Source organism: Silene latifolia, chromosome Y (assembly GCF_048544455.1).
Source record: "Silene latifolia isolate original U9 population chromosome Y, ASM4854445v1, whole genome shotgun sequence".
Lineage (NCBI taxonomy): Eukaryota > Viridiplantae > Streptophyta > Magnoliopsida > Caryophyllales > Caryophyllaceae > Silene > Silene latifolia.
This window is the reverse complement of record NC_133538.1, coordinates 17,689,263-17,700,071: the sequence shown is the minus strand read 5'-3', so window position 1 is coordinate 17,700,071 and position 10,809 is coordinate 17,689,263. Positions and strand designations below refer to the sequence as shown.

General features: G+C 36.4%; 1 non-coding gene across 1 annotated transcript; it reads right to left on the bottom strand.

Annotated features, from left to right (window-relative positions):
• Positions 1-9,509: 9,509 nt before the first annotated feature.
• Positions 9,510-9,615, bottom strand: LOC141636558 (small nucleolar RNA R71). Its single transcript, XR_012541164.1, has one exon. It is a non-coding gene; the product is annotated as a small nucleolar RNA R71 (small nucleolar RNA).
• Between the last annotated feature and the right edge of the window lie 1,194 nt (positions 9,616-10,809).

The window sequence follows — 10,809 nt, the reverse complement described above, 5'->3', positions numbered from 1 at the left end:
AAATATCAAACTTTGTACTTATCAATAATTTGTGAATATCTTATTTAAATTTTGATTAATATACTTTTATATAATGACAAATGAATGTAAATAATATAATAATAAATTATCAATAGAAGTTTAAGTGTATTGTGATGGAAATAACTTTAAAATTAGTAGGAGAAATACATATGACATTTGAAAAATAAACTTCGTATTATGTATAATTAAATATGACATTAGCAATAACAAAAGACGTAGGGGCATATTTCAGCGTTAATTTTACTCTTTATATGAGTAAATTCCATGTAATACGTATTATGCATGCACATTTGTCACAATCCAGTTCGGCCTAGGGCCTTTTAGTCTCATAATACCTCATTTTTTTAATCGGAAGTTGTTATAAAATTGGATATTATAAATATATCAAATGTTTTTTTCCCTTCTAATTTAAGAAAAAGTGAACAAATACTAATGAATAATTTATTAATATTAATAAATTATAGATAATTAATTTATTTCCCGTTTCTAATAATAAAATTGTAAAATAATTAATTAATTCTCATTTCTAATAGGAAAATCATATTCCTAATTATAATAGAAAATTTTTAAATAATTATTATCTCCTAATTCTAATAGTATATTTAGGGAAAAGAAAGCCGTAATAAATTGTTAATTTATTTCCTATTTCTAATAGGAAAATTGTAAAATAATTAATTAATTCTCATTTCTAATAGGAAAATTATATTCCTAATTATAATAGAAAAATTTTAAATAATTAATCATCTCCTAATTCTAATGCTAATAGTATAATTAGAAAAAAAAGCCTCCTTTAGTTATATATATTGATTTTAGATCTAGGTAACATTCATAAAATATAAAAGCATTTTAATAAAAAGTATAAGGAGATCGAATTTCCTTACATTGGTTATAGGTTAAATGGGCACAACAAGATCTCCTATCTTTGTTGTTCTTGAGCTTACAATAATGGGATGATCCTCCAAGAAATCCAAAGCCTCCAAAATAGAAGACCTCCAACCGATTGCACCCAAGAACAAGTTACCCAAATCCTAACAAATATTAGCTAGATATTATATTAGGACACCCTTGAATATTAATTTTAATATTTCTAACTATTAGCAAATATTAATTTTTGATTACTAGACTTTAGTAATTTTCTAATTGATTTTGAGAGGTTTTGGAGAGATAAGTGTATTTTCCACAAAATGCACTAGTTAATAAAATAAGGAGAGAAATTCTCCTTATAAGACTTGAGTGGACCGGCCACCAAGAAGAGAGTGGGGAGGTTGAGTACAATTATTTTATTTGTGGTATTCTAAGCATGCTAGTAATAGTAGCCTACTTAGATAAGACAAGTAATAATTAAATTGGGAAGAGAAAAAGCAAAGCATGCATAAGACTAAGGCCCTGTTCTTTCTGGCTTATTTTCAACCCACTTCAGTTCAGCTAAGCTCTATTCATTCAGTCATTCGATTCGATTCAAAGCTCTACTCTATTCATTTTGATTGATTCGATTCTGGTTCAGCTCCATTAAGTTCAGTTCAGTTCAGTTCAGCTCAGCTCCATTCAGTTCAGTCTAGTTCAACTCAGCTCCATTAAGTTCAGTTCAGCTCAGCTCCATTCAGTTCAGTTCAACTCAGCTCCTTTATTCTTTATTATTATTATTAATATAATTAATATTATTGTTAATAATAATGTTATTAATAATTTATTTATTATAATTACTATTATTATTGTTATTATGAATATTATTATTAAAATGAATAATAATGATGTTGTTGTTGTTGTTAGTATTATTATTGTTGTTGTTAAAATGAATAATAATGTTATTAATGTTAATATTATTATTATTATTATTGTTGTTGTTGTTGTTGTTGTTGTTGTTGTTGTTGTTGTTGTTGTTGTTGTTGTTGTTGTTGTTGTTGTTGTTGTTGTTGTTGTTGTTGTTGTTGTTGTTGTTGTTGTTGTTGTTGTTGTTGTTGTTGTTGTTGTTGTTGTTGTTGTTGTTGTTGTTGTTGTTGTTGTTGTTGTTGTTGTTGTTGTTGTTGTTGTTGTTGTTGTTGTTGTTGTTGTTGTTGTTGTTGTTGTTGTTGTTGTTGTTGTTGTTGTTGTTGTTGTTGTTGTTGTTGTTGTTGTTGTTGTTGTTGTTGTTGTTGTTGGTATTATTATTAAAATCAATAATATTTATAATTAATAATATTGATGGGGCACGCCCAACCGACTTGACCCATTAGCCAATACGGGGTCATACAAGTCAACACGCTTGCCAACATGGTTACGGATTCACTTGGTATCCTACGAGTCACGGATCGTTAAAAGCGAATTCTATCAAGTTGATTACTGAAAATACATATAACACATTTTCTATAAGCGAATCGCGAATCGGTAAGGCGTATTCATAACGAATCTGGTAACCATGCTTGTCAAGCCATTATTTGAGGTACACATAGAAACCAATAAATACCTCATTATTCACCAATCAATAGTAAAATACTTCTCACCAACAACTTTCTCTCTCTAGAAGTAAGACAACTCGAGCTACTATGAGAAGGCATGGAGACCTTAGCTTCAAGCAAGGTCCCGACTATCCACCAGTACCGTAAGGCATCAGAGAAGGACCTCTTGCGAACCCTTCGAGCACACTTTTGTTACACGTGAAAGATCCATCCGAAGAGAGCAAGCATAGGCTCAAGGTTCCATATGAGAGGAGCGCGTTGACCCTAACTCGATTCGAGCAACGCTTACTTGAGTGTTTTTATTCGAAACAATTATTTTTACTAATATCATTATTAATATTAACATTATAATTTATTATTGTATTAAGAATATTATTAGTAAAAATTTACCATTTTTTCATTATTATAATTTATGATTATTCATATATAATATTATAGTAATTTTTTTCTTATAAATATTAATATTAGTATAATTAGTATTATACTATGAATATTAATATTATTATAGTTGATAATAACAATAATATTAAATATTATTATTATTATTATTAGGGTAAATTGATAACTTATACCTTGTATAATGTCATTTTTCAAATTTTATACCTAAGATAATTTTTCTTTAAAACTTATACCTAACATCTTAATTTTTTCCAAACTTAATACCAAGTTCGACTTCCGGCGAAAAAATTGATAAAGTGACAGTTATGCCCTTGCTCTTTAACCCATCAATATACCTATTTCTCACCATTCAAATACCAGCGCCATTTATCACCCCACATTAACCCATCAACACTACTCATCACCATATTGGCATATTGGCCCGGCGACCTCGCTGCCACCCCACCACCGCCTCACAGGCGCCTTCTCTTTGCCTCTAGAATCGATTCCCATTTAGGACTTTGTGCCACCACCTACCAATGCTACCATTGATCCGTCGCCAACATCGATCCGTCACCAACATCACTGCTTTGCCAAATCCTAAGCTTCCCTGCACCTCCGCCAACGTCCTGAGCTCGACAGAATCGCGGGACACCATAATCGATTTCATAGTGTGCAACCACCAGAATCACATGCCTCAACAATATCCTCATTAGTTCCTTTTTCACTTGTCGTCAATCTAATCGAGGTTTGTGGTGGTGGGTTTCGTAGGGGGTTTGTAGATGATGGGTCAGATTTGGAGATGTTGGGCAGTGCTTGCGGTGGTGTTGGTGTTTGGCAGTTCTTGCGACGGTGGCGGTTCGGTTGCGCGCTGGGTCAGATTTGTAAATTGGGTTGTGTTGGTGATTATGTTGGGCGATGTTGATGGTGGTGCTAGGTGGTAATAGTGCACGTTGGGCGGTGTTGGTAATGGTTGGTGATGCTGGTGGTGGTGTAAGGCCAGATGGGGATGTCATTGGCAGTGATTGTGTTGGTGAGGTGATATAGTTAGTATAAGGTAAAGTTGACTAGGGGTAAAATTGGCAAACATTAACAAAATTTTTGATTAAAAATTGGATTTGACCGGAATCCGGTCATTTTTCGCGCCTGAGGTGAAATTTGGTATTAGGTATGAAGGAAAATAAGAAGTTAGGTATAAGTTATAAAGAAAAGTTATCTTAGGTATAAAATTTGAAAAATGACATTATACATGGTATAAGTTATCAATTTACCCTTATTATTATTATTATTATTATTATTATTATTATTATTATTATTATTATTATTATTATTATTATTATTATTATTATTATTATTATTATTATTATTATTATTATTATTATTATTATTATTATTATTATTATTATTATTATTATTATTATTATTATTATTATTATTATTATTATTATTATTATTATTATTATTATTATTATTATTATTATTATTATTATTATTTCAAGTTCAACTAGCTTTATTCTGGGATTCGATTCACTTTATGGCTTATTCATTTAGTTCAGCTTCAGCTCCATTGATTGATTGATTGATTCAATTAATTCAGCTCCATTCGATTCGATTCACTCGATTCGATTAGCTCGCTCTCCATTCGATTGATTGATTGATTCTACTCTAAAAAGCCAGAAAGAACATGGCCTAATGATGGTGTGATGATGTCTAAAGCACCTCATTTTTAGTCCATTTACACGACACCCCATACCAATATGGGTCCATTTTGATTTAATAATTTGTCTCACAAATTGTTATAAATCATTCAATTTTATCATCTTATATGGTAAAATGTATCCCACTTGTTTTTCTCTAATAACACTCATATTATATATACATGTACACCTACATGCATATGACAAGTACTAACACTAATCTCATTAGTCAAGTAGTACAATTTCAGTAAATTAACAATTAATTTCTAAAACCCGTCTCAATAATTTATTATTCAATTATCGCATAATTAAATAATAAATTCCGTCGGCCCGAGTTCGTAATTCGATCTCTCTAAATTAACTCAATTGACTAACTCTTAGTCATGATTCAAGGGACTATTTAAATTGTATCACATACGATTAATTAGATTTGTATTGGGGCTCGTTTCTTTAGGTGTGACTGAAAGAGATCAGTTGATCACCACCGTCATAGGACAATAGCGTCAACCTCTAGTCAGCCAACCGTTCTTGATTTACGTTAATCAACTGACATGGATTCCAAAATATAAGTATCCCTATTATATTCCTGTAATGATATTTAATTTGTATACGCACTATTGTGGAGGACACTAACTCCAACAGAGGTTGGGTTCTGGAGTGTCTATACTCGACCGAGCATGTTGTTACTCGGTCGAGTAGGGTTTACTCGGTCGAGTACATTGAGTACTCAGCCGAGTAATTGGTATTACGAGTGAAATTCCGCGGTTTTGATTAAAATGATGGGAGAAGTATAAAAAGGTGTGTAACACTTCCTTAATCTTTTCTTAATCATTTCTCTTAAACCTAAACTACGTACAACCTTCTTCAATCATCTTAATCATCTCCAAGGCTAGATTCGTTCAATGTGAGAGTTTTACATCCCTTGTCTGTGTCGATTTCATCGGTAAGTATCGTACTTTTATTGTTGTTGTTTTGTCTATAGTTGGTAAACCCTAATCGGATGAATTGCAAGTTTAGGGTAGATTTTGATTGTATGATATGGTTATAGGCGACAATTTCATAGAGGAGCCTCTCTGACTTGATTTCTGTCATTTGCTTGGATCGCAATAATGTAGGGTTTCCCTTATTCAGTTGGCTGTGTAATTGGTTAAGTTTCTTGTGATTTGTTGTTGGCATGTTATCTCTTTGATTGAGTTTGGTGGAGGTTGATTTGGATTATTCTGTTGGCTAGTTGTTGTTGTGGGACCATGACGAGAGATGGTTCCAACCCCATGTCCGCTCCTTGTGACTCCCGTCACAAGAGGGATGTGTATATTAAGGAGATGGGTTCGCTCAATGCGATGAGCGGAGTTTAGGTGGTACGGCTGCTATCCTCATTAGCGGTGTGGGTTACCTGGTGTGATGGGTAACCTGGCAGGACTACACATTTTAGTGGGTAGTCAATTATTCTGGTGATTGTTGGAGTTGGAGTAATGGTTGATTGTGTTGTTTGTAATTGTTTCCGCTGCGTATGCTTAATTTGGTTATACAGTTGACTGACCCTGTTTTATGTTTTCAAAACTGTGGTGATCCATTCGAGGATGGTGAGATGTTGACTTAACAGGTAATGGATGTTGAGATAGCTCGCGTGATATGGATGGGCGGAGTCATCACTTGTTGCGTCGTTTTGTTGTAGCTGAGTTTAGTTTCATGACATTTGGTTTTGGTTGTACCGTTTTGGAGTTTTAAGACTTGTAACCCTTTTTTTAAGTTGTTTTAATAAAAGTTATTTCATTATGGTTTCTATGACGCGTACTACCTCGGATAACCGAGATGGTAGGACCCTTATATGCTAAGGTGGTCCTTGGTAAGGCACTTTGGTATATGGGGGTGTTATAAAGTGGTATCAGAGCGACAATTTTAGAACCTAAAACCAATGAACAAATGAACTTAGAGTGTATAATTAAAATGAAACCGGGAAGAAATTGTTTGGAGCAACCGCAAAGGTTTGAGAGACATCTTGAAACCGCAATATTGCCCACACAAGTTCAAACCTGTCACTATGGGGTATGTCGTGGGGTCGGTGTTTGCTTATTTTTATATCTGTGGTTTATAGAGTGATGTGCATGTTGTGGTTCGAGATTATATGGCATGAGTTGGCCTTATGTGTTGTGGAATATTCGAGATGATAATATGGCATGATTAGTAGTGATCGTATGTCTTGCTTTACTTGATGGTAGGGAAGTCATGTCGGCATGATTCGGCCGAGTGAGGGAGGTACTCGACCAAGTACATGTCACTCGACCGAGTGAGGGTGTATGTTTAGTTGGTAGTAGCTTCTGGAGTATGACCACTCAACCGAGTAGAGGGGATACTCGACCGAGTAGGGCATACTCGGCCGAGTACTTCAGGTACTCGACCGAGTATGCTTTATGTGGGATTCTGATCAGCTTCTGGAGTTTGGGTACTCGGCCGAATTGTTTCTGTACTCGACCGAGTAGCCTGTACTCAACCGAGTATCGTCGTGTGCTCGATCGAGTACTACTTTGGGCGGTTGCGTTCTTGTTTTGAGCCATATGCGACATGTTTACATTTATCTTCTTATATCAGCTATAAAAAAATGCCGCCAAAGAGATCTCTTGCGTACCTTAAGGCTTCGGAGATGACTCTAGATGAGGTTGTGTGGTTGATCGAGCAACACGGCGCTCTTAATGACGCTCTCAGGAATGTGGGGAAGGCGAAGGAAGTGGTCGTCGATGCCACTAAGATGAGCACCACTATCTCACTCTTTAATCCCACTGCCTATGAGGGCATAGAGACGCCTCACTTGCTCGATAACTAGCATCGAGATATGGAGAGTGTTCTTGAGGTAGTGAACTGATACGTGCAATTTATATAGACTTTTTAGCCTCTTATTGCACGCATTTCTATGCCTTTTTGTATCGCTTTGTATTGCAAAATGCCCCGAAATGGCTACTTTTGTTTGTTTTGTCTTAACTACCTTATTCGTCCTATTTAGCATGCATTGTAAGGAGACGGAGTTGTTAGAGCAAGATTCATACCTCGATATGCGTGAAGGAAGGTCATATGAAGCTGCCAAGACGAGTTGAAGGTTGTTCTCAGTGGAAATCACTCGATCGGGATGTTCTGGAGTTCGATCGAATGGTTTGGCAGGAACAGAAGGTCGATCGAGTAGTCTTTTATACTCGATCAAAATGTGCTTTTATGGAGTTACTCGATCGAGAGCCTAAAGTGCTCGATCGAGTAGATTTGCTGGAGAAGACCTCGATCGAGTAGTCTGAAAGTACTCAAACGAGTAGATTGCTGTGTTACACGGGTTTTAGTAATCCGTGATAGGTTTAATTATGTTAATTTTCGCTCCCCAATATAAGGGAGTCGTAATTAGGTCATAAAACACTTCTGACTTTTCTGCTTAATCTCTCTTCATATCTTTAAACACTCTTGACTGCTTAATCTCTTAACTTTGCTCTTATTTTGGTGGATTGTTCTTTATGCCGGATTCTACTAGATTGTAATAATTCCTTTCTCCTTAATATCAATACTCTATTTACTTTAATTTCTTGTTCTCTTATTATTAATCTTGTCTTTGTCTAAGTTATGCTTGATTATTATTCCTAAATCATGTTTTCCATTAGCATGCCTTTTGTTATTATTGTTGATTACATTAAAAACATGAGTAGCTAATTTCCTATGTTAGGACTAGGGGATCCATGGTAGAATTGTGACGATATAGTGGATAGACTAGACCATTTACATGTGAGAATCTGTCCCCATAGCAATATAATTGTAACACATATTTAGTTGAGTGCACGCTTATAAATAACATTAATTTTGGTTAACTTTGTTCCTGGATCGGAAGATTGGAATAAACAGACCTGCTATGAATAATAGACTACCCTAATAAGGACGGAAGTTAAGTTAGTGGAATTCTAGGGTGGATAGCGGACCGGAAGGACCTTTCCCTTGCCCTTCTCACAGTAGATTGTCTAGGATATTTGCAATTGAGTCGATAAACTGCCATGGTGAACCGAAATCCTGACACACCTCTTTTATCTGATCACTTATCTCTCAATTTCTCGCTTTATTACTCTTGCTTTATTTCTCTTGCCTTTTAATCTTGAGTAGTTTAGAAAACCAAAATTTAAAACCCCTCATTTGTGACTTAGATAGACGGACTTACAGACAGATACCTTGCCTCCCTGTGGAGATCGACCCTACTTATCACTAGCTTCTGTTAGTTATATTTAGGTATTATTTTGGTACATAACGACCGTATCAAATTTTGGCGCCGTTGCCGGGGAGGCAATAGCCCTGTCTGTCTGTTGTTGTTTCGTTTATTTCTTTCCGTCTCAGGGAATTTTTATTCCTTGAGACAGTTCTCACTTATTTCCTTCAGTGTTGTGTATGCCCAGGTCAAACAGGTCAGAATTAGTCCCAGTTGATCCTGAACCAGAGAGATCCTTTTGGCATAGACTAAGACTGCAAAGGAAGATTCAAAAGGACGACTTGAGTACTTTTGAACCCGAGCTACAACATTTTCTTTTTGCAGAAGACTCGTCTTGTGAAGAAGACAATTCTATTTCTGCTATAAAGCCAGTAAAGATGTCTAATATTGCGAGTCACTCAGAGCCCACAGCTGCCTCGATCCCTAAAGGTTTCAAGCTTGCGACCGAGGATGGTAATACTTTCGATATTCGACCGTCCTATATTAATTTGGTCGAACAAAATCTGTTTTGGGGTGTGGCGGGTGAAGATGCGCGTAAACATATGGAGGTCTTTACTGACTACTGCACTACCATTCCCGCCACTAAGGGAGTGACCCAGGATAAGATTAAGAAAGTCCTATTTCCTTTTTCTCTGACCGACGGAGCCCGTGAATGGCTCACTGATCTTGATCGTACTGCAGCCGGTATCACCAACTAGGAGACTCTTTCCCTTGCCTTTAATAAAAGGTACTTTCCTCCACAACGTACCAATTAGCTGAGAGGAAAGATTACAAGTTTCAAGCAGGCACCTGATGAGAATTTTTATGAAGCCTTGTGTCGTTTCAAGAAGTTGGTGCGGTCTCTTCCTCATCATGGTTTTGATCACTGGTTCTTGTGTAACCAGTTCTATAATGGGTTGTATGATGACCACCGTGCTATATTGGATGCCTCATTTAATGGGCGATTTCAGAAAAACAATGATGATGACAAAGGATAGGAAATTATTGAGGAGATGGCTACCCATTGTGCTGAGTATGGGAACCCGAGAGATGGCATTCGCACAGTTCATTCAGTTGATAATGCTGTAATGGCTCACCTGGAAGCCATGAATGCCTGTTTTGATAAATTAGAGTTGCAACATGCTGGTGAACAACAGACGGTTCACTTGTTGACTAGACATTAGGCCGTTACTTGTGAGAGATGTGGGAGTAATGACGGTCACACTGTTGTTGACTGTCTAACAGGGAAGGAGCAAGTCCTTGCCTTTCAGCAATATAGGCAAGGAGGAGGTTCTTATTATAATAATCAGAGTGGAGTCCATCCCAACTTGGGATGGACTAGTCAGAATGTGCTTAATCCTACTCCTCCTCTGAAGCAGCAACAAGCTTATGTCCCTCCTCATAAACCTCAACAAGGCTTTCAGAAGCCTCCATCCTTTCCACCGTGCATCAAGGAGCTTCTTCTAGTGGAGTTAGTGAGTTAGATGAGTTGAATTCGATGATCCAATCATTGACTAAGCAGATGCAAATGAGTGACCAACAAAAGAAGCATCAATTAAGTCACTCGAAACCCAAGTTGCTTAACTAGCCGCTAGCCAATCCACGAGAAAGACGGGTCACTTACCGTCTCAATATGAGAAGAATCAACATGAGACGATAAATTTGATTAACTTGCGCAGTGGTCTTTCTTATGAAGGACCCAAATTGTCAACTGTTGAGGACATATCAGACCCGAAGGATGTCGTTATTGACGATGAACAGTCGTTCATTGCTGAAACCATGCTTCATCCGAAGAAAATACTCGATCGACTGATTTCTGGAGGTCAATCGAGTAGAATTGCTGATAAAAATTCTCGATCGAGTGGATCTGAGGGTCGATCGAGTAAAGTGGATAATAAAAGATTCGATCAAGAGGCTGAAACAGCTCGATCGAGTGCAAATTCTGGGAAAGGTGTTCGATCGAGTGAAATTGTGCCTCGATCGAACAATGCTGATAATGAAGGACTTGATCGAGAGGCTGAGAATGCTCGATCGAGTGAAAAAGCTGCTGAAAGACCTCGATCAAGTGGTAAAA